The following is a 16839-nucleotide window of genomic DNA, read 5'->3' as shown; positions in this document are numbered from 1 at the left end:
TAATAACGTTTTAGTTTGCTATGTTTTGCTTTCTTTTTCCATATTATGTAAGAAAGGAGATTTTGAGTGAGAGATGAGAGGGGCTTGTTTGTCATTTTTTTCACCAAGAGGCAAGTCGTTTGTTTAGCCAAAGAGTTAGTAGGAAAGTTTTTATAGGAACAGGAATAGTGGTAGAAAATGACAAAATCTAATGCCACCCAATTGTTAAGCAGTAAACCATTGTTATTATGTTTGAGGGGCAACACATTATTTTCTTTTTTGCAAAGGCAATTATGTAAGTGTTTTTTACCCTTTTCTTTAACTAAAAAGTAAGTTGTAAAATCTCGGTTTTCAAAAACTTCATTCTTTTCCAACTCTGATATAGGGGCAAAAAGTATGAAAATCCATCTTTCTATAGGTTTGAGAGATTGATAGATTAGTGAAAGGGTTTTTGTACATAGCGAGGCTGTGTTTATATGGTTTTTTAGTAGTGTATGTAAATGCAGTACCTCTGTTTTAAGGAAAGGCCATTGTTTTATTAATTTAGGATTACCTGTTTCCTGGGTCAATTGTGGGTTTAGCTGCAATAAAGCTGCCTTTTGGAAAGCTTCTTCATCTTCATGGCTAGGCTTCGCGAACGAAGATTTGGGGAGGGCTCTACCCACGTTTGCTATAAGCGCGCTGGTGGCTAAAAAGGCCAATACAAGAAAGGCATGTCCGGTTGCAAAAGGCCCAGCAGAAAGACTCCTTAGGTGGTATATTCTGCAAGACACGATTCTTTCTGCGTTGTCTTTTCTCCTCAAGAGTGATCCTGTGTGCTTTCTCAAAGGCATCAGCAGCGTTATGGATAGTGTGTCTCCAGACCTCCCAATTGGAGGCCAGAGTAGACCAGTTATGGTGATCAATCTGGCCAAGGCTGAGATGTTGTTTCAGGGAGTCCTTGTATCTTTTCTTTGGGGCTCCTCTCATGCGGCAGCCGGTGGCAAGTTCACCATAAAGCAAGATCTTAGGGAGGTGGTGGTCCTTCATCCTTGAGACATGCCCTGCCCAGCACAGCTGTGTTCTCAGCAACATGGTCTCAATACTTGTGACTGCTGCCTGTTCTAGAACAGACGTATTAGTCACGTAATCTGACCAGTGGATGTTTAGGATTGTACGGAGGCAGCGTTGATGGAAGCGTTCTAGGAATTGCAGGTGGTGGCGGTAGATGACCTATGATTCAGATCCATATAAGAGTAGACAGCACTATGGCTCTGTAAACACTGATCTTTGTACTTTTCTTCAAGTGTTTATTTCGCCAAACTCTTTTATGAAGCTTTCCAAAAGCACTATATGCCTTTGCTAACCTGTTGTCTATCTCTCCGTCAATCTTACCATCCAAGGAGATGATGCTACCTAGGTAATTAAACTGCTGGACTGATTTGAGCTCTGATTCACCAATGGTGATATGGGGATGATGGAAGACTTCCTGAGGTGCCGGTTGATGGAGAACTTCTGTCTTCTTTAAGCTGACTTCCAGCCCAAAGAGCTCAGCAGTGTCTGCAAAGCAGGATGTTAAACACTGCAGAGCTGCTTCTGTGTGGGCAACAAGGGCAGCGTCATCAGCATAAAGCAGCTCCCAGACAAGATGGTTTAAGGTCTTAGTATGGGTCTTCAGTTGCCTTAGGTTGAAAAGGCTTCCATCAGTACAGTATCGAATGTAGATACCGTCCTGATCATCGAGGTCTGCCGTGGCCCTTTGGAGCATTATGCTGAAAAAGACTGTGAATAGGGTTGGAGCGAGAACGCAGCCTTGTTTCACATCATTAATTATTAGAAAGGGCTCTGAAAGTGCATTGTCATACCTGACTTGGCTGTGTTGATCCTCATGGAGTGAGATGACCATTTTAAGGAACTTGGGGGGACATCCTAAATGTTCCAAAATCTGCCATAGACCTTTTCTGCTCATAGTATCGAAAGCCTTGGTGAGGTCGACAAAGGTTACATAGAGACCTTTGTTCTGTTCCCTACGCTTTTCTTGCAGTTGTCTGAGAACAAACACCATGTCTGTGGTACTACTGTTGACTCTGAAACCACATTGGCTTTCAGGTAGAATTCCTTCTGCTATGGTGGGTATTAGTCTGTTCAAGAGTATTCTTGCCAGGATTTTGCCAGCAATGGAGAGCAGAGTAATATCTCGGTAATTTGAACAGTCTGATTTTTTTCCTTTCTTCTTATACAAGGTGATGATGACTGCATCACGAAGGTCTGATGGTAGTTCGCCTAGTTCCCAACAGCGCACCACAAACTCATGGAATTTAGCATGGAGTGCTTGGCCCCCATGTTTCCAGACTTCAGGTGGAATTCCATCAACCCCAGCTGCCTTGCCGATTTTCACCTGCTGTATGGCCTTAGGGGTTTCTCCTAAAGTGGGGGCAGTATCCAATTCATACTTCACCAGTTGTTGTGTGATGGACTGAATAGCTGAGTCTTGGACTACACGGCTAGTACTGAAAAGAGTCTGAAAGTGTTCAGACCATCGATTCAGAATGGAGGTTTTATCTGTTAGAAGCATTTGACCATCAGCGCTGAGTAGAGGACTTTGGGCTTCGTATGTAGGCCCGTATGCTGTTTTCAGGGCTTCACAGAATCCTCTGTGATCACCTGTATCTGCGCGTAATTGTGTTTTTTCAGCTAGACTGATCCACCACTTGTTCTGTATGTCATGGAGTTTCTGTTGGAGCTTGCTGCATGCAAGGTGAATGGTTGTTTTTCTTACGTGACAGGATGGCAGTGCCAGGTGTGCTTGGTGGGTGGTTCTCTTCTTCCTCAGCAATTCCTGGATCTCTTGATTGTTTTCATCAAACCAGTCCTTGTTCTTCTTGAGGGAGAACCCTAAGGTTTCATCAGAGAACTGCAGGATGCTGTTTTTAATATGGAGCCAAAGTGTTACAGGTGAGGTATCTGTAGAATCTGTGGAATGGTTATTGAGCCTAGTTTGAAGATTAGCCTGGAATTTGTTTCTCACTGTGGCTGATTGGAGATTGTTAACTTGAAGTCTCCTGCTTGGGATACTGCCCTTTTTAGGTTTGAATTTAAGATTGAGGTTAAGTTTACAGCACACCAGTCGATGGTCTGTTTGGCATTCTGCACTGGGCATCACGCGGGTGTGGTGGACATCGCGGACACCTCTCTGTCGCACCAAGACATAATCAATGAGATCCCAATGCTTAGATGTGGGATGCATCCATGTTGTCTTCAGACTATTTTTCTGCTAAAAGATAGTATTAGTGATGGTGAGCTGTTGCTCCGCACAGAATTCTAGCAGAAGGCGACCATTATTGTTGCAGCTTCCAACACCATGCTTGCCTAATATTTCTTTCCAGGCTTCAAAATTCTTTCCTACTCTGGCATTGAAATCACCAAGGATAATGATCTTATCATCTGCAGGAACCTTTTGGGTAAGGCGGTGGAGGTCGGTGTAAAATTTATCTTTTTCAGCAGGGTCAGCTTGGAGAGTTGGGGCATATATACTAAAGATGACAACGTGTTGCTTGTTGTTTAGTGGAAGGCGTAGGGAGATAATGCAGTCAGAGTGACCTGTTGGCAGATTTTCAAGTTTAGGAACAATAGAGTTTTTGATCAGGAGGCTGACTCCTGAGACATGCTTTTCGGTTCTGGGCTTACCTGACCAAAAGAGTGTGTAACCGGCACCATGTTCTCTGAGGCTGCCTTCCTCGTGAAGGCGAACTTCACTGAGAGCAGCAATGTCGATGTTGAGACGTGACAGTTCATGGGCAATTAGGGCAGAACGTCGCTCAGGACGTCCGCTATTCGCAGAATCGAGCATGGTTCTGATGTTCCAGGATGCTAGAGTTAATTTGGGTGCACCTTTGGAGGCAGGTGTATATGCCTTTGTCTTTTGATCTTTGTGTGACTGCATTTGTAGAAGATGGTCGTTTCGACCCTCGCCTGGCTTTGCAGATGTGGGTAAGGCCTTCAAGCCTGCGCAGTGGATTTTTTAGGTGAGACACAGTATGTGTGGAACTGAACCCACCCTTTAATCCTAAGGTTCATCTGCCAGGGCCAAGCGAGCTTGGACGGTGGCAGAGAGGTCCTCAGGATGTAGGTTTAATTTGAGTGACCTTCTCTTAGATGGATGGCCTTACGGGGCTAAAACAAGCTCCATCTGCCTGAGTTTAGAGTTGTCCTTCTCCTTTGTGTGCTCTGAGGCTCCCCTTCTCATCTCCCACGAGGGCACAGTCCACGCCGATGAGGCTCCCCTCTCTCACTCCTTTCTGCACCCGAGGCCAAGGACAGCCGGGGGCCACCCCGTGCCCGGGGCGCCTGGGAAGGAGGCGGCCCCACCGCGGGACCGGGGGCGGCCCTGCATTCATGTCAGAGGTTCCGGTGGGTGGGGAGGTGCCCCACGCCCGTGTCAGAGGTTCCGGTGGGTGGGAGGGTGCCGCCTTTGGGAAAAATCCGCTGTTAATTGACTTCCTCTTTGACTGAAGCAGTCTCTGTTCTACAGAATGAGTGATTTCAGTGGGTCCAATGGAAACAGAGTTAATGTCTGGGTTATTGCTGGTTATGTCTCTGTTTTGCTTTGGGGATGCTAGTTTAAGAAAACTTGTTGAACAGGTTTGGATGTTTTTTAAGGGCCATTGTGAGGTTACATCTGTTCTGCTGTTAAAAATGTTTGATATTCCTGTCTTTGCCTCCCATTCTAATTGTTTAATTTGGGTATTGGCCAATTTATGCATGTTTGTGTTTTGAGTGGATTTGGAGGTGTGTATTGCTGTATGTTGTAGTCTTGTGGGGCATCTTTGGGCTCATGTTGTATGAGGGATTTGTTTGTTTTGCTTTATCAAGGTTCTTGCAGTGACTGTGTGTAAAGGGTTATGTGTTTCTGCAGTTGAAATTGTAACTGGTTGTTTCTTTGCTACTTGTTTAGGTTTGACTTTCCATGTTGTGTATGGCATATTGTCTAACAGCATTTTAAAATAGTGAGAAGTAAATACTCGATTTGGGGCCCCTCCTAGTATTACTATTCTTCCCCCCGTAACACAAAAGAACCTTTTATAATAGCAGATAATCTGTCAATTAGTAAAGTTGTCTTTTTGTGACTTAGAAAGTTAAATACGGTAGCTGATAGTTGTATGTCTGCTGTGTTTTGCAATGTTACCTTTAGATTGTTGGTCATGTCAGTAGGTGGATTGTGTTGTTCCAGTTGAAATTCTCACAGCATAAAACCAACAGCTGCTATTGTTAGTAACGTAGCCAATACATATATTGTCCATTTTAACATTGGTAGCTTTGACTTCACTGATGGTCTTGGCTTGGGCAGGCATATGTTCTGTGTGCTTTCCCAGTCTGTATTCTCTTCTTCGAGCTGAAGTAGTAGCTGTTGCCATGTTTGCTGTTCTTCCTCTTCTGCGGGATTCAAAACTGCTTGTCTTTTTTTTGGTTCTCTCGTCTCGCTGAGTTCAGTTTGCCCCAGCTTGGCTAAGATTTTTCTAGGGCGTCAAATTCTCTTCTTCCTCCTCCATCAGACCGTCTTTGGCATAGAAGTTGTTCTGAGGCTGGCGAGGGTTGTGGGTTGGTTTCTTGGTAGGAGTGCCATGGTGGTGTTTTAACAGTTGTGCATTTGTTGTGTGTTGGTTGAACTGGTGGTGACGGAAGAGGCACTTCCACCTCACGGCCGGAGTAAGCTGGCTGTGTCCACGTTGCCGCGTGGTTGTTCTGCAGCAGTCTCATGGCTGCTGCGAAGCCAAAGGGAGTTAGTGGACCCCACTGACCCCTGCAACAGCAGTCTGTCCATTGCCCCCCCGTTGCAGCCCCCGCTGCTGCTGGTGCCCTAGTCCCGGGCCCCGCCCGCCTGGCTGCGTCCCCGCACTCGCTCCACGGTGGTCTTATGGCCACCGCATAGCTAAAGGGAGCTAGTAGATCTTCTTGACCCCCGTAATAGCAGTTTGCCTGTTGCCTCCCCAGCTGCAGCCCCCACAGCGCAGGCGCTGGCGGTCTGTACCTCCGCCAGCGCTCTGCTCCGCCGCGGCGCAGCCGCCGCCATGCCACCCGGTCCGGGACCGCCCGCGAGCGACCCAGCCACCGTTCCAGCCCCCCCTGCCACCGCTCTGCCCAGCCTGGCGCTCGGTGAGGGGGGCGCCACCGTAAGCCGTATGGCAGCGGCCGTAGCCGCGGCTGCCGGCATGAAGCTGGCAGCCCCCCATGCCACCACCACCCTGGCTCCAGGCCGTCCCGGTGCCACCGCAAAGCCGGCGGCACCAGGTGCCTGCGGTGCAGGGGCAGCCACAACCGGGGTGGGCGGCGCGGCCGCGAGTGGCTCTGCCACGGATCCGGCCGCCGGCCCCGAGTGGCTCTGCCACGGATCCGGCCGCCGGCCCCGAGTGGCTCTGCCACGGATCCGGCCGCCGGCCCCGAGTGGCTCTGCCACGGATCCGGCCGCCGGCCGCGGGGCCGCCACCCCGGCAGCCCCGCGCTGAGAGGTACGGGGTCCTATGGCAGCCCCGGTCGGCAACCGAACCCCCGCTGCAGGGACCGGGCTCGGCGCGGCGGGAGGCCATGTGGCCGCGCGCATGGGGGGGGCACCGCCCGCGGCAAGCGCCGCGTGCGACCCCGAACACGTACCAATGGCAGCGGCTGGGGGGAGGGGGCAGAAAGGAGCACATGGTTCCAGGGTGAATCCAGCGTCATACGCTTCCAGACTACACGCTGTCGCTGCACTGCCCCCCCAAGGGCTCCCCCTCCCCCCCATCCCCCCCATCTCTCTCCGCTAACATGCACACTCCCTACTCTATTGTCCTTGCACCACGCGGTCGGGGGGGCGCCGGGGCTAGAGCGGGGCTGGGGGAAAAAAGGTCCGCTGTCCCGGCTGGTTTTGCTTCTTTGTAATGTAAGTTCAAGGCAACCATAACCTCGTTCCATGCTGCTATGTTCTTGAGAGCTTCTATATCACATTCACTTGTTTTTTCAATTAACCTGCTTCCTGTTTTTCTCCAAGATAACCCTTGGTGAATGCCAGTTAAAGGTAGAGCTGGTTCATTTACGGAAATCCAATACAATAAGTCCCAAAGTCTATTTTTTTGTATTTTTCTGTTCTGTTCTTTTAAAAAATTGATGATAGCTTCAACTGTTTGTTTGATTTCTGGAGAAATTCCCTCCTGATGGGTTAACCACCCTCCCATATTCGCCAAAGTATTTTGGTTACCTCTGTGTGCTGAAGCTCTGTTGTCCTCTTTTCATCCTTTTTTCTTCCTTTTTGTCCCTTTTTTGCAGAGGTAACCCAGCACGCTAAATTCTTCCTTTTCTTCCTTTTGATTTTGGCGATATGGACACCTCCGGACAGATTCCCCAGAGCTTGCTGCTACTGGTTCCCGGTAACCTGCTGAAGTCCCTGTTTAACGGACGGCCATTTGAGGTGTTGAATAAGGCACGAACCCCACTCAGACAAGAACGAGTGCCAGAGCAGAATTAAGGTTTATTACAAAACACTTTGGTTTAAATACAGCGCTTAAACATGTCACATGATCTTCCAACCAATGACAATCAAGTATTGATTGAGCATGCGTGAGAACCCGGAAAACTACAACTCCCATAGACCCTTGCCACACATAACAGAAAAATAACCCTATTTGAACCTATTCAGATGGCTGATTTGCAAGAACACCATGGCTGTAAGCCAGGTGAGACTGGAACTGAATATTTATGGTGATTATGCCTAACTGGAGGAGATAGAATCTTGCTAAATGGCAACAAAGCCAATGGATTTTGGGGTCCTGGTGTCTTTTTAAATTCTGAACCCCCCGATGATCCGCACTTGATAACAAGCAGAGTGGCATACTGGGCTGGCAGAATAGATAAATTGGAAAGATGAGACCCTCTATTAATACCTATCATATCCTAAAATGTGCTCTCCACAGCTATCGCAAAAGCTACCTGTATCCAGGCTATGCATGAACACAGACCTCTTAACATTCCTATTTCAGCTGTTGTGAACCATGCTAAAGCTGCTAATTAAGCAAGCCCCTTCTATACTTAAGCCTTATCTCATTGCAAAACTAGATGAAATTAAGATAGGCACAGACTTTAATGCTCTGCTAGACTTAAGGGAAGTTGCTGAGGATCAGGAAGAACCACTAATGCACAGAGATCTCCCCACCTGGGCAACATTAATGTGTGACATTGTAAATTATGGGCGAGAGATGGGATGGCAGGACCTATCTAATGAAACCAGAAATACAGATTTTAAAGTTAGACAAATTGATAGTTCCCAGGAACCAAAGCCATTGATCATTAATCCAGGACTCAAAAGTGGAGAGAGCTATATAATCAAGCATTACCATTAGGCATTCCAAGAGCTGTGATTCAGAGACAGCCTGCCAGTACTATCCAGAATCTAACTAATGTGGTTCAGAGACACAGTAGTAGCAATTGGAGAGAAAATACCCCAAACATTCAGACACCATCACCAACTCTAAGAGGGGGTAATAACCCTTTTCCTTCCCAAAATTCAAGTTCAAAAAACCAGTAGTGCCTGGAGGGCCTGTCTGTCCGACAAGTGGAATGCTATCAATGGATAGATAACAATGGCCCATATATTTCGATCCCAGTGGGTCCCTGTCAACAAATAATGAAATTTCTAATAGATACAGGAGCACAAATTTCAATATTAACAAAACAGGATGTTGAGAAGTTGGGTGTTCAACCTGGATGGCAAAGGGTTAAAATCACTGGAGTAAACAGAGCAAGTGTTAGTGCCAAACTGCAAAAGTTAATTTATGGTTCCCAGGTGAGAAGAAGCACTTGCCTCTACTCTCTTTGTAGTTAAAGATGACAAGGAAAACCCCTGTAGCCCCAAAACTGAGTAATAGCCATGGCTTTCCAGGGTGATTCATGACTGGAAACATCTTACTTTTTTGTGAAACAGTGTCTGTAAATGAATTAATGAAAGAAAAATGTGACCTGATAAATTCCTTTTAAAGGGTGCTAGCTCCAGTGTAGCCATGCAGTCACTGGGGCAATGAGCTCAGAGGACTTTTCTGCCTTAGCTCAGGTACTCCCAAGATGCCAATAAACATTTTCTTTCCTTCTGTGTGGGAAATAACAGATTATAACATTTACAAACTTCTTTGTGGGCAAAGAGAAAGCATGTCATATATATAAATAAAGCCAAGAATTTATTTTTATTATAATGTAAATCTTAACAGTCTAATTAAAGAATCATTATTAGTCTAGATCTTATTACTGCAGAAAAAGGGAGACTAATAATGCAGCTAGACCACGTCTTTACAGAAAAGGTCTCAATAATAGCAATAATAAAATTGTAACACATATATTTCTTAATTTCTTTCCTATTTCTTGGACCTATGCTCACTCTTCCACTGCTCCTCTGGACCTTCAAGTCAGGAGCTTTGGACAGCTGGAGAGGATAACACCATTGACCAATCGGCCCCTAGAGTTCCTCACTGGGAGGAATATGATGTTCATGGTGTTGCATTCTTCTTCCTAGCCTGACATGAACTTGGGATAATCTTTTTTATGTTTGCTAACAGTTTTCCACCTTTCTTCTTTGCTGGTCTACAGCTCCATGTTACAAATGTATACTATATATGGTATCATTTATGTTTGTTAGATATTATTTCTTTGTTCTCTTTGTTCTGCCTAAAACTGTGGGAACAAGTTAAGCTGTCAGCATGTGCATTCAGTTAATTAGGATTTTTTAATAATTTTTTAAATAATTTGTCTGTTTTTAATATTTTAAGTCCTCTGGAAGCACATCGGACAAGCCCGAAGACAAGAAGCCCAGGTCCTGGCCCTCTTCACAGTGAACCCTGTGTGTCAAAACAAAAAAGGGGGAGATGTGGGAACAAGTTAAGCCGTCAGCACCTGCATTCAGTTAATTAGGGTCAAAAAGGAGTATTTTGGCCTTGACTGGTGTTTTTGATAGAGTGCTGTGTTCTCAAAGCGAAAACCACTTTGAATGATCTGCATGATAGTGTGTGTTTTTCTCTCATGGCTGAACACAGCCACCACATGATGTGAGGTGAATGTGTGGGATCAAGGCACTGGTTTAGGACGATCCTGGGAATTCCAGTTAACTAAAAGACAAACACCAGGTGCTGGTTACAAAGGAACCCTAATGAAAGGGGAAGGCTGGAAAGATGGGTGGACAAATCCCAAAATCGAACTCTGTGTATGCAGCCTCATTTTCTCCTTCAGCACCCATAAAAACCAGTTTTCTACAGCTCCAGATCCTTATTTCTAAAAGTGAACACTGATGAGTTGTCTGGGGCTGATGAAAAGCTGGGGTTGATAGTCATCTCCTCTGCAGGTGTGTTCTTGTTGAGGCGCTATGTCTCCAGGTCAAGGAGTTATGTGAGGAAGTAACTAGACTGAGCAGCATTTGCGAAGATGAGAAAGAAATAGATAGGATATTGATGCCAAAATTTTGCCCCCAAAAAGGCACAAAGGAACTGCTCAAAGACAAAGTTTTTTTAGCCTTTAAGCAGGAGGTATTTATTGCAGCACCGGGGAGCAGCCAGATCTCTCTGGACAAACTGCTTCGTTCCAGCAACTCACAGATGGAGCTTTTATACAATTTTTGTCAAGCAATTGCATCATACAACATGAATATGCATAATATTGCAACATACATTTTTAATATTCATAACAGGTGGAGTTTAGGCAGAGTTAGAGGTGTGGTCTTCAATTTGGGGAGAATTTGAGGGGTCATTCCTGTTCTTTGGCCTCATGAACTCCTGTTCTTTCTTTCATCATCATCCTAAACTTTCATGAACTTCTATAATTTGGCCGATTTCCTAGTGCATCTGGCAGAGGTTCCTGATATCTGGCAAGGGTACCTGGGTTTTAGCTCATCCTCTTTCCTTATCACCCTTTGTTTTCATTCTATATACTTATTTTAGTCTCTTAGTTCCTTCTGTTTTCCTGAGTACATATGCTTCTGTTCTTTCATGTCAGCGTGTTCTGCATACCTTAATGAATTATTGCCTCCGCTGTTTCTAAGACCAAGTTCTCTGTGCTTTTGCTTAGGGCTTGCTTTCTAAATTAACTCTCTAATTTTCGTATTGCTATATTACATTTGCTCTCTAGGCCTTGCCTTACTTCAATATTGTCAGAGACCCTACAGACTCAGGAGTCTCAGCCCCTCTCTACATCAGAGATGCAGGTGGGCTTTGCACCATGTCTCACAAGAAATCCAAAAATCAGTAGAAGAGGAAGGCTGGAAACTGGCCACTCTCTGTATGAGGAGAAATGCTCTTGCTCCTTCTGAAGACTTGCCATTAACAAACAGGTTTAGTGCCCTCCAAGCTGAGAAGGAGCTGAATAAGACTTCAAGTGAAGCAACTGAGTCACTAGACCCTGTGCCAGACAAGATCACCCAGAGGAAGCGGCGAATGATTACCGTAGGTGAGTCCCTGCTGCAGGGGACAGAGGCACCCATATGCTGACCTGACCAGTTGTCCAGAGAGGTTTGTTGTCTGCCAGGGGCTCAAATCAGAGATGTCACAGAAAGACTGCCAAGGCTTGTCAATACATCCAACTATTACCCCTGCTGGTCTTTCACATGGGCACTAATGATACCAAGGGTAAGTTGAGAACCATCAAACACAATTTTAGAGCTCTGGGGATGTCGGTCAAGGGTCTGGGGGCCCAAGTAGTCTTCTCCTTGATCCTGCCAGTTAGGGAAAATGGCGAGAGGAGAACTGAACATATTTACCAAGTAAATGACTGGCTATGTCACTGGTGTTGGCAACAGGGGTTTGGTTTCTATAATCATGGGACCCTGTTTGCTGATCAGCAGTTGATTGGGAGAGATGGAATCCACCTCACAAAACAGGGCACATGTGTCTTTACCAATAGAATGGCCAACCTGGTAAGGTGAGCGTTAAGCTAGGAAAGGTGGGGGAAGGGGAGAGTTATAGTGACCACCCATGCAGCAAAATAAGGCTTAAGTGGGGATACTTCGAGCAAGCACAAGCAGCCAAAGATGGATCTACAAGACAGGACTATGGGGGCATCCCCTTGCCTCCCCACTAGGATCTTGACACACTCAAATACCTCTGTAAAGTGCCTGTACAGCAACGCACAGTATGGGGAAAAAACAGGAGGAACTAGAGATCTGTGTGCAGTGTGCTGGTTTAAAGGTAAACCAGCAGGGGAAATGAACTCACTCAACTCAAAAGAGAGATTATAAGTCAGAATAACAATTTAATAAAATAATACAATAAGTATGATTATACAAACAAACAATTGGTTTTAACCCACAAAACCCAAATGTATAACCCAGCACCCTGGGGCATGAACAGAGTGGTGTTCTTTGGGCCCCGAGTCCAAAGTAAAAGGAGAGGGGAAAACCTGTTGCAGTCTGGTCAAAAATGGTGATTACAGTCCAGTTGAGGGTGGTGGTCTCAGTCTGGTTGAGAGCGGTGAGCTGCAGTCTTCCTCTGGATCCCACAAGTGGTAAAAAGGTTCCAAAACTCCAAGTTTATATATTCTCCAGTTCAGGCAGGAATGCTCAGTCCTTCCCTCAGGGCAGGGAATTCCACAAAAGGGTGTGAGGACAGGAACATCTTCCTATCTCGCAGGCCTCTTAATGCCTAGTTTATAGCCTGAGGAGTCAGGCTGCTCTGGGCAGAGGGTGTAAATGCTCTATTGATAACAGTTTCTGGGAAATGGCATGGAAGGCTATAGAATACACAGGTTTGGGTTACACCCATCCAGTGATGAATTGGTCAAAATGCAGGGGGAAAAAAATCTGGTTTTTATTTTTGCTGAATATAAGCACCTGTGAAGAACCAATCTCCAAAGAAATGTGGTGCTTCAGATATCACAGAGATCTGTATTGTGCTGCAGCAGTTTGGGTGTGCCCTGCCTGTTTCTGTGTGCTCATGCACTGGCTGCAGAGGCCCCACTGGTGTTGCATGATGTTCACTTCAGTCATCACACAGAATTACTCAGGACTCAAAAGCAACTCAAAGCAGGGACCTAAAAAAACATTGGTTATTTCTTCCTCCAGCAATTCCCTGCGATGCCTGTGGTTAGTAACAAAAAGGAACTTGAGCGTACTTGAGGTGGATAGCCTGAAAACGTGATTCAAACCCCTCTATGCTTAGTGGCTGCTCAACTTCAACAGTATGTAAAATCAGCCTCTCTTCAGCCTGCAAGTTCTCAGATTTTAAATCTACCTGGGATTCATGAAGCAGGACAGGCTCCCCTGGGGTCTGTACAGCTCGCACACCCCAACGTGTCATTGTTCACATTCTCCTTGTTGATCAGGTCGCTTCCTGAGAAGGAAGAAGCCTTGGCATCTACTCACTTTTTTAGGGTTATTTCTGTCTTCAATCCAAAGTCAGTTTAAAGCAAAACAAATAACCAGCGTTCCTAGCTGAGTGTGAGTTCAAATGCACCTTGTACTTCAAATTTCCTAGAGAAAGGTTCTAGGCTCAGCCTGTGCATCTCGGGTCCCACACTCAGCATGTGGGCTTGGGACTTATCCCTTTAGACCCACAAACTCTCCTCCCAGAGGAAAGCCTGCAGGATCAGTTGTAGGAAATTGAACTTAGTTCAGGGTTTCAGTTTCTAGGCACTCAAGAACCATATGCTTAAATAAAGGAGTGTTAGAGTTCACTTTGCAGGCACTTAAGTGCTCTTTAATCTAGACCTTATTTTCCTTTGGATGACCTCTAGCACAACCATCGATAGAAGGAATAGAAACTTTACTCACAGTACCCCGGAATGCACAAATAAGGAACAATATAATCTTAGAGAAGTCCTAGAGAATTTGATAAGGATGTACTCAAACAAAGGAAATGTAAACTAAGCTCTATGTACCCAAACAAGATAAAGAACAAACATAACAGCTTTGGTTGGTGGAACACAATGATGCTGTACCTGCTCAAGAACTGAGGTCAAGATGATGAAGAAGACCCAGAAGGACCAAACAAGGACTTCCAATAGGGGCATGACTATGTAAACAAACTAATGAATATGTATTAAGTGAGAATATCTACTGAATATGTAAACAGTATGTGTAATAAAAAGCCCTGTCCATCTGTCATTTGGTACGTTCTATTAGAGGAGCTATCCTACGAATGTCCAGCATGTTGAATAAAGAAGAATGCCCTTTTTAGCATCTACAAATTGGTGTTAAGAAGTTTGTTTCTGCCGCTTTTCGGTATCACCATCACAACTCTAAGAAACTCAGGCAGAGAAATTCCTAATTAATCTGCATTGGTGAATCTTAGATGCACATTAAGCAATGAGCTGCTTGACCCTACAAAGACTTGAGCAACCTTGAGGGAGGTGCAAAGTGCACCTAACAGTACCCCCAAGAACTTAAACCTGAAAAGGTATGTGGCTAAGGACTTAGGCATTTCCAGGACTGAGCAGTGGCTTATAGAGGTATTTTAAATGCATAATTTTGGGATTCGGGTGCCTAAGTGCCTCCTTGAATGTAGTCCCAAACATTCTTGTTCTGCAGCTCACTACACTGGCTTTACCATATCACTGTTCTGCAATCTGGGACACACCTCTGCTCTGGGCTGCTTGGTGTTCATCAGGACCCTGAGACAGAAAAAAAAATTAACTGGGTTATCCCCATTCTTATTGATACATATTAGGTTCTGCTCATTGTCAAACTACTTTCAAATTACAAACCTTTGAGCAGGAATTAAAAATTAACCAAGAAAGAGTTCAAATTCACCACTGAAACAATATCTCAATGAGTTATTCACAAGAGACAAAAAAGTATCCAACAGGTAAAATCTTGAAAAAAGGTTTAATGAATGTTTAATGTAAGTTCTTAGAATGTAGGCCTGCCAAACAAGAGTAAAAATTAAATGTAAAAAGTAGATATATATGATACATTTATGAAAAAATAGAGTTGCTACAGACAGAACATGCCTGATACACCAATAATAAGGAAAAAGTTGAGTCACCTCTGCCCACAAACACATAGCTCATTTTGCCAATTGCTACAGACCACAGGAGACCCCTGGTGGCCTAGTGGTTAGCGTGCAGGACTTTCACTGCTGCGACCACGAGTTCAAATCCCGGTCTCCTGGCCTGATGGAGGTCGTTAGCCCTGTGTGGCCATCCATCTATGAGAAGGACACTCTAAACAAACCTACGTCCTGAGGACCTCACTGCCATTGTCCAAGCTTGCTTGGCCCCGGCAGATGAACCTTAGGATTAAAGGGTGGGCTCAGTTCAGCGCAGGCTGTGTCCCACCTAAAAAATCCATTGCGCAGGCTGGAAAGGTAAAAGACCTTTCCCCAAATCTTCGTTCGCGAAGATGGGCCATTATTATTATTATTATTACAGACCACAGACCCTACGTGCTGGTCTAATTCTACCAGCCCATTTTTTCCTGTTTTTCTTTGTTAGGCTTGTTCCTCCTCTGGGCAGTGGGGATAGTGACTGTTCTGTGGGAATGCGGTTCAGCGGAGAGTTGTGAGCAGAAGTATGGCATGTTTGGTGGGAAGGGCAAAACCCATGTCATGTCTCGTACATGAGGTACTGTTGTACTCGTGACAATGCTGAGGACCATAAAGGCTTGATGAGCACGTACTAAGTCATAGCTACATTTTTTTCTTCCTTCACCTTCTGTGGTTTTGTGATACCTGTAGATATGCAGTTACAGCTCCTACTGAGAATCTGACCTGCACTAGAGCAGTGTTAGCCAGTTTAGAAAAAAAGTTGGGTGAGAAAAAGTATTCATATTTTGTATAAATCCCAGAATATTGATTTCCTTTAATTCATTAGCCAAGTAAATTAAGCTAAATGGAAATAACATGAATTCTGAATGAAAACATGAACACAAGGCTTTAACGTGGTTTAGATAGTCTAGATCTAATTTGGACAAATTTTCTTGAGTCTCCAAGTGGACAATTGTTTAAAGCTAGAGCCTATAAATAATGCAGAACCTATAAGCTTAGCTTAAGGTGTCTGGCTAGCAGAGGAGACCTCTATGTCTGGTGACTTGGGTCCCTGCAGTTTGTATACACAGTCCACAAAGAGACAAACAAAAGGAAGTCTAGAAGCAGACAGTGAAGCAATGAGCACAGGGGTCATGGACAGCACTGCCCCTTCAGGAGCCTATGTCCTTCCTTCATCACTTCAGATGAATGTTTTTATAATCTTGGGACCTACAGCCTGGAGTTCCTTTAGGAAGGTGGACACATTCAGTGTTTCCTTTTGAAGAACAGCATGAAGCTCAGCCCTGACAGATGCTGGTGGGAGCACCACTGCCTCCTGCACACTGCACTGGCTAGCAGTGAAGCAGCTTCCCCCACATGGAGGGGAATCCCAGCTTCTTCAGCCTCAGAAGTTAAGGTGCATATAACCCAGGAGGAAGCATCTGCAATCAAAGCATGAGCTAGGGCTCATCCTTCTCTTGTCTCTGAGTGCAGAAGAATACCAAGGAAGGTTGTGAGATGAAAGCATGACTGTGAGGCACATTGTTCTGAGCCTTTACTGCCAGTGATTCATCCTCCCAGGGCTGTATTTTACACCAAGAAATAATGGATTTTAAAGGGAAAGTGGACACAACTGCCTTTTGTAGGATACTTCATCCTTTGGATGGGCACTCACAATCTAAGTGGTCCTGAGGGAAACCTGCAGCATCTTCTAGTTCCCTTCTATGTCTGTCAATACACAGCTCCCCCAGTCTATGCTCTATTTGGACTGCAAAGAAAGAGAAAATTGCTTCCTCCTTCTCCCATGTCTCTGCCCTATCAAGTTCCAGCCAGGCTTTTCTTGCCACATTCATACACTGAGCAATGCTCCAAGATGCAGTTTTCCCTTTATCTGGTTACTACTGTGAGCAATTAAGTTTCTTTT

Source organism: Neopelma chrysocephalum, unplaced genomic scaffold, assembly GCF_003984885.1.
Source record: "Neopelma chrysocephalum unplaced genomic scaffold, ASM398488v2 Primary Assembly neopelma1_96517, whole genome shotgun sequence".
NCBI classification, from domain to species: domain Eukaryota; kingdom Metazoa; phylum Chordata; class Aves; order Passeriformes; family Pipridae; genus Neopelma; species Neopelma chrysocephalum.
The sequence above is the reverse complement of the archived record's forward strand: the minus strand, read 5'-3'. Positions refer to the sequence as shown.